The sequence below is a fragment of the Aotus nancymaae genome, unplaced genomic scaffold, assembly GCF_030222135.1.
Source record: "Aotus nancymaae isolate 86718 unplaced genomic scaffold, 86718_ANA_hifiasm-v0.15.2.pri h1tg000089l, whole genome shotgun sequence".
In the NCBI taxonomy this organism is placed as follows: Eukaryota; Metazoa; Chordata; class Mammalia; order Primates; family Aotidae; genus Aotus; species Aotus nancymaae.
In genome coordinates, this window is record NW_026988504.1 from 8,076,389 (window position 1) to 8,091,048 (window position 14,660).

Genomic DNA, 14,660 nt, shown 5'->3' on the forward strand with positions numbered 1-14,660 from the left:
TGGCCACATGGTGAAACCCCATCTCTAAAAAAAATTTTTTTAAATAAAAAAAGAAAAAGAAAAGAAAACACAAGCCAGGCTTGGTGGTTCATGCCTATAATCTCAGCACTTTGTAGGGGTGTAGGGTGGGAGGATCACTTGAGTCTGGAGTTCAAGACCAGCCTGGGCAGCATAACAAGACCCTATCTCTACAAAATATTAAAAAATAAAAGTTAGGTGGGCATGGTGACACAGTTCTGTAGTCCTAGCTACTTTGGGTGGCTGAGGTGGGAGAATCACTTGAGCCTAGGAGGTTGAGGTTGCAGGGAGCCATGATCATGCCATTGCACTCCAGCCTGGGTGACAGAGCAGGACCCTGTTTCCAAAAAAAAAAAAAAAAAAAAAAAATACCTAATGTTGGCAAGAACGTTGAGCAACTGGAACTCTGTCACCCAGCAGAAAAGTGGGTAAAAGATTTAATCAGGTAATTGACCAAAGAGGATATACAAAATAACACTGCTGGAGGGAGTACATAAGAGGACAACCACTTTAGAAAACTGCTTGACATGGCCAGGTGTGGCGGCTCACACCTATAATCCTAGCACTTTAGGAGGCCAAGGCGGGTGGATCACTTGAGGTCAGGAGTTCAAGATCATCCTGGCCAACATGGTGAAACCCTGTCTCTACTAAAAATACAAAATTAGCTGGGTGTGATGGTACATGCCTGTAGTCCGAGCTACTTGGGAGGCTGAGGCAGGAGAATCGCTGGAACCCAGGAGGCAGAAGTTGCAAAGAGCTGAGATTGTGCCACTACACTCCAGCCTAGGCGACAGAGTGAGACTCCATGGAGGTGGGCCGGGGCGTGGGGGGAGGGTGGAGAAAGAAAGAAAAAAAAACTGCTTGATAACCATGAAAACTGAATAACGTAGGCTGTTGTAGATTGTTTTCCTAGGCAGCTGATCCTGAGATGGAGATTAGCATGCAGGAAGTTGATTAGTGTTATCAATCATATTGGATTAGAGAGGGAAAAAAAGAGAGGAATTTGACTAGGAAGTGCTCTCAGGATCAACACCTGTAGGAAAGGGAGGGAAGCAGGGTTAGGGGGAGGGAGAACTGGGTTGGGATGTAGCCTCTGCAAAAGTCTCCTTTGATCCCTGAAGAACTTTGAATCTGGGGTGACCCTTCAAAGCTATTGCAAGTATCAGTGGAGGGGGGGCGCTTTATATCTCCCATCCTTACATATCAACCAGTCATTGAATGACACAGGTCATCCCTAGGAGGCATGTGCGACCTTGGCCAAAGAAATGTTTTTTCAGCTGAGGCTAGTTTGCACAGAGGCCTGGCAGCTGGGGCTGCCAGCCAGGGGTCCTCCCAGCAGCTGAGGGAATAGGTCCTTTCGTTCTGAAAGAGTCGGGGATGCATGACAGGCTGCCAGTGAGCACACCCCATAACCCAGCAATTCTATTCCTATATATGTGCAACAGAAATATGTACATACCTTATCTCAAAGACGTGTTCAAGAATGTTCATAGCCACGCTATTCATAGGAGCCCACACTGGAAGCAACACAGACGTCTGTCAACGGTTGACGAAGCATATGTAGCATGTTCATGTAATGGAATATTATATAGCACAAATAAAATGATCTACTGTCATGGGCCTGGGTTAAAAAAAACCACTGAGTGAAAGATGTCAGACACAAAGAGTAAATACCTGTATTTATTTCTTCTTGCTTCTGTAACAAATAACCCCAAATTTAATGGCTTGAAACAACACAAGTTTATTATTTTACAATTCCATAGAAGTCTGACAAGGATCTCTGGCTAAAGTCAAAGCATTGGTAGAAGCTGTGTTCTTACTGGAGGCTCCAGGAGAGAATCCGTTCCCTTGTCTTTTGCACCTTCTAGAGGCCACCCATATTCCTTGGCTTATGGCCTCTTCATCTTCAAAGCTAGCAACAGAGGGTGGAGTCCTTTTTCACATCCCATCACTCTGACCTCTCCACTTCCCTCTTAGAAAGGACTCTTGTGATTAAACTGGGCACACTGAATAATCCAGGATCATCTCCCTGTCTCAATGTCCTTAACTTAATGACATCTGCAAAGTCTCTCATGTTGGGTGAGGTAACATATTCAGAGATTCTGGGGATTAGGATGCAGATATCTCTGGTGGGTCACGATTCTTTCACAGCACCGCATGATTCCATTTTATATAAAGTTCATGTGTCTGTAATCCCAGCTACTCAGAAGGGAGAGGCAAGAGGTCAGGAATTTGAGACCAGCCTGGGCAGCACAACCACCCTCTGTCTCTATAAAACATAAATAATAAATAAATAAAGTTCAGAACTGGCAAAATGAATCGAGATAGTGTTTGGCTTTGGGAAGGTATGTGCAGAATTCTAAGCGGCTGGGAATCTTTCTCTAAAATTTTTTCAACTTTTTTTTTTTTTTGAGATGGAGTCCCAGGCTGGAGTGCTGTGTCATGATCTTAGCTCACTGTAATCTCAAAGTCCTGGGCTCAAGTGATCCTCCTGCCTCAGACTCCTGGATGACTGGGACTGCAGGCTTGTGCCACCATACCCGGTGAATTTTTTTCTTTTTTTGCAATTGTGGCGAAATACACATAAGATTTACCATTTACCATTTAACTTTTTTTTTTTTTTTGAGGCGGAGTTTCGCTTCTGTTGCCCAGGCTGGAGTGCACTGGTGGCCCGATGTCAGCTCACCGCAACCTCCTGGGTTCAAGTGATTCTCCTGCCTCGGCCTCCGGAATAGAGACAGGGTTTCTCCATGTTGGTCAGGCTGGTCTCGAACTCCTGACCTCAGGTGATCCTCCCGACCTCAGGTCCTCCTGCCTTGGCCTCCCACAGTGCTGGGATTACAGGTGTGAGCCACTGTGCCTGGCCTGTTTAACCTTTTTTGAGTGTATAGTTAACGGTATTAAATAATTTATAATGTACAACTATCACCACCATCCAACTCCATAGCTATTTTCATCTTGTCAAACTGAAACTCTGTATTATTAAACACTAGCTCCCATTCAGGAGAATTTTAAACACTAAATCCCATTCAGGAGAATTCTATCTTCTGATCTGGGTGCTGGTTACACAGGTGAGTTCACTTCGTGAAAATTCACCCACGTGTACACTTAAGATGTGTGCACTATTCTGAAGATATATTATACTTCAATCAAATGAAGTATAGACCAATATAGATATATTATACTCCAATCAGATGAAGAAGAGGCCAGGCATGGTGGCTCATGCCTGTAATCCCAGCACTTTGGGAGGCCGAAGTGAGTGGATCACCTAAGGTCAAGAGTTTAAAGACCAGCCTGGCCAACATGGAAAATCCCCGTCTCTACCAAAAATACAAAAATTAGCTGGGCGTGGTGGTGCATGCCTGTAATCCCAGCTACTCAGGAGGCTGAGGCAGGAGAATCATTTGAACTTGGGAGGCGGAGGTTGCAGTGACCCGAGATGGCCCCACTGCACTCCAGCTTTGGGCAACAGAGTAAGACTCCATCTAAAATAAAATAAAATAATTAGGGCAGAGCGTGGTGGCTCACGCCTGTAATCCCAGCACTTTAGGGGGCTGAGGTGGGTAGATCATGAGGTCAAGAGTTTGAGACCAGCCTGGCCAATATGGTGATACCCCATCTCTACTAAAAATACAAAAATTAGCTGGGCATGGTGGCGTGCCTGTAGTCTCAGCTGCTTGGGAGGCTGAGGCAAGAGAATCGCTTGAACCGGGAAGGTGGGGGTTGGAGTGAGCCGTGATCGCGCCACTGCACTCCAGCCTGGGCTACAGAGCGAGACTCCATCCCTCTCCAAAAAAGGAAAACACCCTATGGCTGGCCTAAACGCTTCCATGAGGAGGGAAATCCAGTCTGCCTTCAAGGACGAAATTCTTCAGGCTCCATGAGCTACAGGTCAACAAGCCCCGGATCCATTTCAGTCCTTTTTCTGTGATGTATAGGCAAGTATAGACTACCTGACCTGACCTTGGTAATCCCGGACCTGGCACCTCACCTGAGTGTCAGGAAACCTATTTCGTAGTGTTCCTTGTCGCGGGCATCAAAATACGGCGCTGATGGCAAAGAGCCCTCGGTGGACTCGATGCCCCCCAAGCCTTGGGCACTGTGAAGCCCTGGGGTCTTGTGACCCCAGCGGGCGGGAGCACTTCCCTGCGTGCACCCCAGGCTCCCGGAGCTCCCCGGCACCTCCAGCCCAGGTACTGCATGGGGGTCCCAGCCGCCGCGCGAAGATGGCCAGGCCCACCCCGCGAGCGCCGCTTCGATGCGGGGCGGAGCTGGGGACGCTGATGCGACAGCCGAAGGCTCCGTCGCCGCTGCTCACCCGCAGCCTGCATCCCCCACCTCCGCGTGCGGCCCGGCCCAGCCCACAGGAAGTGACGGCGCGCGGGCTGCGCTGGCAGCGGAGGAGCCGCACCACCCTTAACCGCACCGGGGCGTCCGGAGAGGCGGAGGGCGTCGAACCACCGACCTTTCACGCCGCGTGTCTTCGGTTGAGGTCAAAGGATCAGGCGACATCTGAAAACCTTCCTCGGGTCCCCACACCCCTGCAGGCGGCGCCTCCCTCCCTGTCCCGGGACGTGGTCACTCCAGCGCTGGGCGCACTCTGTACTGAATGATCTCGTCCCATCTGTCCCCTCCACCAGTCTGAGGTCAGCGCCTGGCGGGGTAAGGCGCTCAGGACATTGGAGTGAGTGAGGTCATCTGCTGCCCATCCCCCTCTCTCCCATACACCGTCTGAGTTTGTTCCAGACAACCCTGTGCTCCGAAGGGTACATTATTGCAGATTCTCGCAGTCCTCGTGGTCGGGAAGTGCCTCCATCTATCTACCTCAAATCCCTGCAGTGTTAACCCTCCAGGCCTGTCATCAGTGGGGTGACCCTTTGGAGACTTGCGCTGATGATATCCAGCCTTACTCCTCTGATGCCTCCTCCTGGGCTGGTTGGGAGGGTACAATGAATTTATACATGCTGCGGCCTTAGATCAGCGCCGGGGTCTGCCGAGCACTAGTCACTGACTATTACACTGTAAGAATATATATATATATATTTTTGAGATGGAATCTGGCACTGTCGCCCAGGCTGGAGTGCAGTGGGGCAATCTCGGCTCACTGCAACCTCCACCTCCCGAGTTCAAGCGATTCTCCTGCCTCAGCCTCCCAAGTAGCTGGGACTACAGGCACACACCACCACGCTTGGCTAATTTTTGTATTTTTAGTAGAGAGAGGGTTTCACTATATTGGCCAGGCTGGTCTCAAACTCCTGACCTTGTGATCTGCCCATGTCGAGCTCCCAAAGTTCTGGGATTACAGGCTTGAGCTACCGCCTGGGCTAGGGTCTTATTCTTATTATCCGTTTTACCCGGAGGAACTATTCCTTGCCCCTCACTACCCCCTAAGGTAGGCTGGGGATGCCTGTGCAGGGACTTTACCCTCCTGGCTGGGGAGGCAGGTGGAGCCTGCAGTGAAGGCTCAGGCCTTGGGAGAAGATACCCGGGGAGAAGCCCCTCGTGCATTTGTCTGCTGCAGGCTGCCTGGGCTCCACTGCCTCTAGCACAGGCACATCACAGCACGGAGCCCCTCTGCATGGGACCCTCCTGCTTCCTGGCGACTGAGAACTCCTTGAGGGCAGGGACTCTGGCTGGCACATCACAGGTCCCGCAGTGAATGAAGAAACATTCTAAGCCATATTTCTTGGCCTTCTTCATCCTTCTTCCCAGTGACCCCCAACTCCACATTTCACAGCTTTCCTTATCCCTTTGCCCCAGGTCAGATCCACCTGCCCTGCCTGAAAAGCTCCTAAAACTACTCAAAGAGGAATCTACCATTCACGGTGGTTCACGCCTGTAATCCCAGCACTTTGGGAGGCCGAGGAGTGTGGATTACCTGAGGTCAGGAGTTCGAGACCAGCCTGGCCAACATGGTGAAATCCTGTCTCTAGTAAAAATACAATTATCTGGGCGTGGTGGTGCATGCCTGTAATCCCAGCTACTCTGGAGGCTAAGGCAGGAGAATTGCTTGAACCGGGATGCAAGAGGCGGAGGTTGCAGTGAGCCAAGATTGCGCCACTGCACTCCAGTCTAGGCAACAATAGCTAAACTCCATTTCAAACAAACAAACAAACAAACAGATGAATCTGAGAAACAGTTGGCCAAAATGTGTCATTCCTATTGACTAAAGTGGGCGACCAAGTGGCTCCTCCCCCTGTAAGCAACCAAGCTGGAAGCCCACGAGTTATTGTCATTTATCCAATAAATATTCATGATGGGCTAGGCACCGTGCTGAGTGCTGACGATACAGAGAACAAGTGCTGAGGATACAGAAATACTAGCCGGGTGTGGTGGTGTGCACCTGTAGTTCCAGTTACTTGGGAGGCTGAGGCAGGAGAATCACTTGAACCCAGGAGGCGGAGGTTGCAGTTCAAGATCACGCCACTGCACTACAGCTTGGGCAACAAGAGTGAAACTATCTCAAAAACAAAACAAAACAAAGAAAGGGTGACACTGGCTTTCCGGCTTGAGCATCTGGGAGGTAGGTGCCCTTTATTGAGATGAGGAGACTTGGAGACAAGGGTCAAGAGAGAGAACCGTCAGGTTTAGGGGATGGAGTATGGAGAACAGAATTCGCCACAGTGGGGTAGTCCCAGCTACTTGGGAGGCTGAGGCAGGAGAAACACTTGAACCTGGGAGGCGGAGGTTGAAGTGAGCTGAGATCGGGTCATTGCACTCCAGTCTGGGCAACAACAGCGAAACTCCGTCTCAAAAAACAAATGAAAACAAAACAATGGTACCAAATTCTCTGACACTCCTTCCATGGACCAGAGGTAGAGGTCCTCTCCCTGGGAATCCGGTGACCTTGTGACGATTTTGGCCGATAGAGTGCGGTGGAAATGCCTTTCTATGTTACTTCCCTCCCAGGCTGGGTGCTTTCCCCTTGTTCTCTCGAACACCCTCTTTTCTTTTCTCTCTCTCTCTCTCTTTTCTTTTTCCTGAGACAGGGTCGAGCTCTGTCACTCAGACTGAGTACAGTGGTGAGATCATAGCTCATTGCATTCTCAGCCTCTCGGGCTCAAGCGATCCTCCTGCCTCAGCCTCCTGAGTAGCTGAGACTACCGATGTGCGCCACCACACCTGGCTAGTATTTCGTTCTTATTTTGTTGTAGAGATGGAGTCTTGTTATGCTGCCCAGGCTGGTCTCAAACTCCTGGGCTCAAGCCATCCTTCTGCCTTGGCCTTCCAAAGGGCTGGGATTACAGGTGTGAGCCACCGTGTCCCCCTCCTCTTTTCATATGCATCCTTTGGGTGTCCCCTCACAGGGCCCAGTGTCCTTGCTGAGAGAGGCCCAAGCCACATGGAGAGGTCACATGTTGGTGTTTCTGTCTTCAGCCCCAAATGAGCCCAGCCTTCGGGTCCTGCCAGCTCAGGCATCAGATATGTGAGTAAAGCACCTGGTGATTTCAGCCCCCAGCTGTTCCGAGTGAAGCCCTGCACCAGCCATTCTGATCTCCACAGCTGAGACCCCAGACATGGTGAAGAAAAGATCAGCCATCGCAGCTGAGTCCTGTCTGAATTACTGACCCATGGAATTTGTGAACATGATAAAATGGTTATAGTTTAACACCAGTCTGGCAGAGAGGTTGTTATGCAGCAATGGTACCTAGAACGCACATGAGATAGAAAATAAGTTCTAAGACTCCACCTCGTTAACGCCGCCGGCCTGCTTCCTCTCCATCCACTTGTGACTGCTTTCGTTCAACCCTCATCAGCTCTCGCCTCTCAGCTGGATTCCCCATGTTCAGGTCATTTCTCTCTCCTCCTGCAGCCAGGATGGCTTCACTAAGCTCTAATGACATCGCTTGCATTTCCCAGGCTCTCTGTTGCTCCTGGAATAAGATTAAAGCCTCTTATCAGGATATATTCAGCCCTTTATGGTCTGCTCCTGGTCCACTTCAAGCTTGTCTCCTATCTCTACATTTCAAACCAAGTCCGTCTTTTTTCTTTCCCTCCCTTCCTCCCTTCCTCTGTTCCTCCTGACCTTCTTTCCTTCCTTCCTATCTCCTCCTTTCCTCCCTCCCTTCCTTCCTTTTTCCTTTTCTTCCTCCCTCCCTCCCTCCATCTGTCCTCTCTTTCTTTTTTTGATTTTTAAAAATATTATAATAGAGGCCGGGGCGGTGGTTCATGCTAATTCCAGTACTTTGAGAGGCCAAAGCGGGCAGATCACCTGGCCAGGAGTTGGAGACCAGCCTGGCCAACATGGTGAAACCCCGTCTCTACTACAAATACAAAAATTAGCCCAGTGTGGCGGCGCATGCCTGTAATCACAGCTACTCAGGAGGCTGAGGCTGGAGAATTGCTTGAACCTGGGAGGCGGGGGTTGCAGTGAGCCAAGATCGCTCCACTGCACTCCAGCCTGGGTAACAAAAAGATACTCCATCTCAAGATAAATAAAAAAACAAAATAAATAAAAATATTATAACAGGGACAGGGTCTCACTATGTTGCCCTGGCTGGTCTCAATCTCCTGGCCTCCAGCAATCCTCTCACCTTGGCCTCCCAAAGCTCTGGGATTACAGTCATGAGCCACTGTACCTGGTCTTTTTATTTATTTATTTGGAGACAGGGTCTCACTCTGTGGCCCAAGCTATGGTGCAGTGGCGTGATCATGGATCCCTGCAGTCTTGAACACCTGGGCTCAAACCATCCCCTGACCTCAGCCTCCTGAGTAGCTGGGCCTACAGGTGCATGCCACCTTGCCTGGTTAATTATTTTATTTTACTTTTCACTGAGACAAGGTCTCACTGTGTTGCCCAGGCTGGTCTTGAATTCCTGGGCTCAAGCGATCCTCCCACCCCAGCCTTCTGAGTAGCTGAGATTGTAGGTGCGTGCCACCATGCCTGGCTCAACCAGGTGTTTCTGTTCCCTGGATGAGCCAGGCTCTCTTCACTTCCGGGCCACCTTCTTTCTGTTTGCTCCCCCTAATAACTGGATTCTAGAAATTTTTTTTCTTTTTGTTTTTGAGACGAAGTCTCACTCTGTAGCCCAGGCTGGAGTACAGTGGCATGATCTCGGCTCACTGCAACATTTGCCTCCCAGGGAAGTGCTGGGATTACAGTTGTAAGCCACTGTGTCCCCCTCAATTCAAGCAATTCTCATGCCTCAGCCTCCCAAGTAGTTGAGATTACAGGCACGTGCTACCATGCCCAGCTAATTTTTGTATCTTTAGTAGAGACAGGGTTTCACCATGTTGGCCGGGCTGGTCTTGAACTCCTGACCTGATGATCCACCCGCCTCAGCCTCTCAAAGTGCTGGGATTACAGGTGTGAGCCACTGTGCCTGGCCTCTTTTTTTTTTTCTTAGATGGAGTCTCACTCTGTAGCTCAGGCTGGAGTACAGTGGCGTGATCTCGGCTCATTGCAACATTTGCCTCCTGGGGAAGTGCTGGGATTACAGGTGTAAGCCACCATGCCTGGCCTCTTTTTTTTTTTTCTTAGATGGAGTCTCACTCTGTCACCCAGGCTGGATTGTAGTTGCATGATCTCAGCTCACTGCAACGTCCACTTCTTGGGTTCAAGTGATTCTCCTGCCTCAGCCTCCCAAGTAGCTGGGACTGCAGGCACATGCCACCATGTCCAGCTAATTTTTTTCTTTTGTATTTTTGGCAGAGATGGGGTTTCACCACGTTGGTCAGGCTAGTCTCAAACTCCTGACCTCCTGTGATTTGCCCGCCTCGGCCTCCCAAAGTGCTGGGATTACAGGCATGAGCCTCTGTACCTGGCCTGGAAATTTTTTCTTTGCCTTTCAGACCTCTTTCCATCTTTCGCACTCTGCCTCATGCCCTGGCATGCTGGGCTTTCGTGGGGTCTCTTGCTCTCCTGTTTTCTGTGGGTCCATCCGATGGGAAGCACCAGCAGGAATTGGGAGGTCAGTGGAGTAAAGGTGGAGTATTCCACAGCTCAGTCCCTTCCAGACCCTGCGAGGCTTCCGCTCCTGCTGGGCCTCTTCTGCAGCAGCCTTTCTCCAGGTTCTGACCACCATTCCATCCCTGACCCTGACAAGCCAAGCTTCCCCGCTGCTTCCAGCCCCAGAGTGCTCCATGGACCCTTTTTGTCTTCCCTTCTTTTTGTAAATTGCACCTTGATGAACTCTCCTTGGTTACTCTGTATGAATGTTCCATTGTTCCATGTGTTTCTGTTGAGACCTTAGCTGATACACTCTGTCATCCTCCAGCCTCAGCCTGGCTTCCTCTACTCTGTGGAGTCTTTCCTTCTCTGTTTCCACCAGGGCCCTGGACAGACTTCCTCTCTCAACCCCATGAGTCTCTGTTGCCTGTATTGTTGCCCTCTGTGTCTCCCTCTCTCTGCAGCAGGAACTTACCTTTGTAGCTGAGGCACTAGGCCCTTGAATGGTACTAGTTCAGTAGATGCTCAGTACATTTTTTTCTGAGACAGTTTTGATCTTGTTGCCCAAGGCTGGAGTGCAGTGGCTTGATTTCGGCTCGCTGCAAACTCCGCCTCCTGGGTTCAAGCGATTCTCCTGCCTCAGCCTCTGGAGTAGCTGGGATTACAGGTGCCCACCACCATGCCCAGCTAATTTTTGGTATTTTTAGTAGAGACAGGGTTTCACCAGGCTGGTCTCGAACTCCTGACCTCAGGTGATCCACTGCCTCAGCCTCCCAAAGTGCCGGGATTACAGATGTGAGCCATGGCACCTGGCCTCTGTAAATGTCTGTTGGATGATTGATGGTTGAACTCAGAAAAAGGGTGCCAGGGAGAGCTATGAGAGCTGCAGACCAGGGAGTCTTCGTTTTATGCTGGACATGAAGGAGAACAGGACATGGTTTTTGTATGGAGACATCACAGCGAAGAACCTACCAGGGAATTGTCAAATTATTCAAAAAAATTTTTTAAAGCTCTGTTTTATTTACTAAGAATATTTTTTCTTCATACATCCAGACTTATTTCTCAAAAGGTTTACTATAAAAGTTTACACACACACACAAAAGTAGAGAGAAGGGTGGAACACATTGTTTTTCTTTGCTGCAGTATATATATATGTATTGAGATTGAGTCTTGCTCTGTAGCCAGGCTGGAGTGCAATGGCACGATCTTGGCTCACTGCAACCTCTGCCTCCTGGGTTCAAGCAATTCTTCTGCCTCAGCCTCCCAAGTAGCTGGGACCACAGGCTCATGCCACCACGCCCGGCTAATTTTTGTATTTTTAGTAGAGACAAGGTTTCACCATGTTGGCCAGGATGGTCTCGATCTCTTGACCTCGTGATCCGCCCGCCTTGGCCTCCCAAAGTGCTGGGATTACAGGTGTGAGCCACTATGCCCAGCCTGCTGCAGTATGTTTAAAAGCAAATCCCCATTTCATTGCTACAGATGCCAATATGCGTCACTGGAAAACAACAGCATTTTTGGGTTGAGGGTGCAGTGAGCTGTGATCGTGCCACTGCACTTAGCCTGGGCAACAGAGGGAGACCCTATCTCAAAACATGATTGCTGGTGGAATCAGGAAGGATGTTAGGCTTAACTTAGAGACTATAAACAAAGGGCCGGGAGGAGTGGGTGTTTTTCCACTCAGGTGTGTTAGTGGTCAGGTTCCTCAGGACAATGTTAAGTTTTTTTCCATGATATGGTGGGGTGAATGCACAGGGACCTTGTAAGATTTCCTGGCATGAAGATGATTTAAGGAGGAGAATGTCCACCTGAGTGGGAGAAGACCCCCTGAGGCTAGGTGAGGGTGGACTCACTTAAATCCGGTAATATTTCCATGTCACTTGGAGTTTCTGGTTGCAAACCACAGAAATGGCTCTGGGTGATGGGCAAGGCCAAAGGGGTCAAAATTTCACCTGGAGTGGCTGGTTAGCAACAGTTTTTTTTTTTTTTTTTTTTTTGAGATGGAGTCTTGCTCTGTTGCCCAGGCTAGAGGAGTGCAATGGCAAAATCTCTGCTCACTGCAGCCTCCGCCTTCTGGGTTCAAGCGATTCTCCTGCCTCAGTCTCCTGAGTAGCTGGGACTACAGGCACATGCCAGCACGCCCGGCTAATTTTTGTGTTTTTAGTAGAGATGAGTTTCATCATGTTGGTCAGGCTGGTCTCGAACTCTTGATCTCCTGATTCCCCTGCTTCGGCTTCCCAAGTGCTGGGATTACAGGCATGAGCCACTGCACCCAGCCTAGCAACAGTTCTTAATTCTTTTCTCCTCCTCGTCCTCCTCCTCCTTCTTCATACCTTCACTTGGCTTTATTATTTTTTCTTCTTTTTAAAGGCCAATCGCTGTGGCTTCTGTCTGTAATCCCTGTATTTTGGGAGGCCCAGGCGGGAGGGTCGCTTAAGCTCAGGAGTTTGAGGCCAGTTGGACCACACGGCAAAACCCCATCTCTACAAAAAATACAAAATTAGCCAGGCATCATGGTGTGTACCTGTAGTGTCAGCTACTTGGAAGGCTGAGGTGGGAGGACTGCTTAAGTCTGGGAGGTAGAGGGTGCAGTGAGCTGTGATCGTGCCACTGCACTTAGCCTGGGCAACAGAGGGAGACCCTGTCTCAACAAATAAAAATAAAGAAAGAAACAAACTGTCAGCATGTGGCACTGCTAGTTTTTAAACGTCATTGTGCTAGGTATGTAGTGTTACTGTGGTTTCAATTTGCATTTCCCTAATGATTACGATTGAGAGTTTTTAATATCACTCTGGCCTGGACTGGGGTTGAGTGATTTGTAGAATAGACTGGATTTTTTTTTTTTAATGCCAAATAAAGGAACTATTCATTCATTATCTTGGAATGATTAGAAAAACCATGAAATCTGCCAAGGATTTTGCCCAGGGTGGGGAAAACCCACCTCTGGAGAAAGGCTAGAGCTATCCTATGATTGCCCTGCGGAGTGTTTGTTCAGTGAAATGGCGATGCCCTTCGCACTCCTCTTTCCCTCCGCACCCGCTCCTCCCTCCCTGCCACACTTTGGCTCCCAGATGGTGCAGCACTCATTTTTCACCTGTGGAATTCTTCTTTAAGCGAATGTCACATCCTTTTGAAGCACCCAGGGGCCAGGCATGGTGGCTTACTTCTGTAATCCCAGCACTTTGGGAGGCTGAGGTGGGAGGATCCCTTGAGGCCAGGAGTTTGGGATTAGCCTGAACGTAGCAAGATCGTGTCTAGTACAAAAAATGAAAAAAAAAAAATTAGCTGGGCATGGTGGTGTACACCTGTAGTCCTAACTAATTAGCAGGCTGAGGCAGGAGGATTGCCTGAGCCCCGGAATTCAAGGCTACAATGAGCTATGCTTGTACCACTGCACTACAGCCTGGGCAACAGAGTGAAACCCTGTCTCTAAAATGAATGCATGAATGAATGAATAAATAAATAATAGGGCTGGGTGCAGTGGCTCACGCCTGTAATCACAGCAATTTGGGAGGCTGAGGTGGGTGGATCATTTGAGGTCAGGGGTTCAAGACCAGCCTGGACAACATGGTGAAACTCTGTCTCTACTAAAAATACAAAAAAATTAGCTGGGCATGGTGGGGTTCCCTGTGGTCCCAGCTACTCAGGAGGCTGAGGCAAGATAATTGCTTGAACCCAGGAGGTGGAGGTTGCAGTGAGCTGAGATTGTGCCACTGCACTACAGCCCAGATGACAGAGTGAAATTTCATCTCAAAAAATAAAAATAAAAATAAAAATAAAATAAAAAAGCACATAGGATCTCTAGAAGCTTCCAGACGTAGTGTGCAAAATGACGTTGTGGAAAAAGTGCAGCCTCATTTGGGTCAGATCCTTACTACCTGTGTGGCCTTGGGCAAGTAACTGCTTTAAACCTCATTTTCCCCAAGTGTAAAATGGGGATAAAACAATACCTCAGAGGTAGATATTAGAGATATCATCATCCTTGTTTTGTTTTAATTTTCCCCCCCCAAGATGGAGTCTTGCTCTGTTGCCCAGGCTGGAGTGCAGTGGCACCATCTCAGTTCACTGTAACCTCTGCCTCCCGGTCTAAGCAATTCTCCTACCTCAGCCTCTGGAGTAGCTGGGATTACAGGCACGTGCCACCTCGCCCAACTAATTTTTGTATTTTTAGTAGAGACAGGGATTCACCATTGTTGGCCAGGCTGGTCTCGAACTTCTGACCTCGTGATCCACCCGCCTCGGCCTCCCAAAGTGCTGGGATTACAGGGGTGAGTCGCCACTCCCGGCCTTGTTTTGATTATTAATCTGCCTCAATTACAGGCTTACTTGTCTGCACCCTGGCTGCTTCTTTCCTCGTCCTTCTCCCTAGCTCCTCACCCATAAAGAGCAGGCTGTATGACTTATGTCGCCTGCGCCGGTGTCTGACACAGAGTTGGCAAATACTAAACCTTCAGCACATTTGTTGAAATGGATGAATCTCAAAGGATTCTCTGGGAAGGCAGGTGGCCAGAGAGCAGTGGGGACCTCGAGGGACTTCCCGCTCTCATTGAGGCGAGGAGCTGCTTTCCTGGAGCAGGGAAACTGAGTCACCGGCTCCCTCTCTCATAACCCAGGGCCGATCCTAGAGCTTGTGATCGGAATAACTGCAGGACTGTCTGAACACGTGTGTTTGACAGGTCAGAAAAAGGGGATCCAAGAGAGTGGATGCTCAGAAAACATGAATGGGAAAGACAGACTGGAAAGGAGGAAAGTG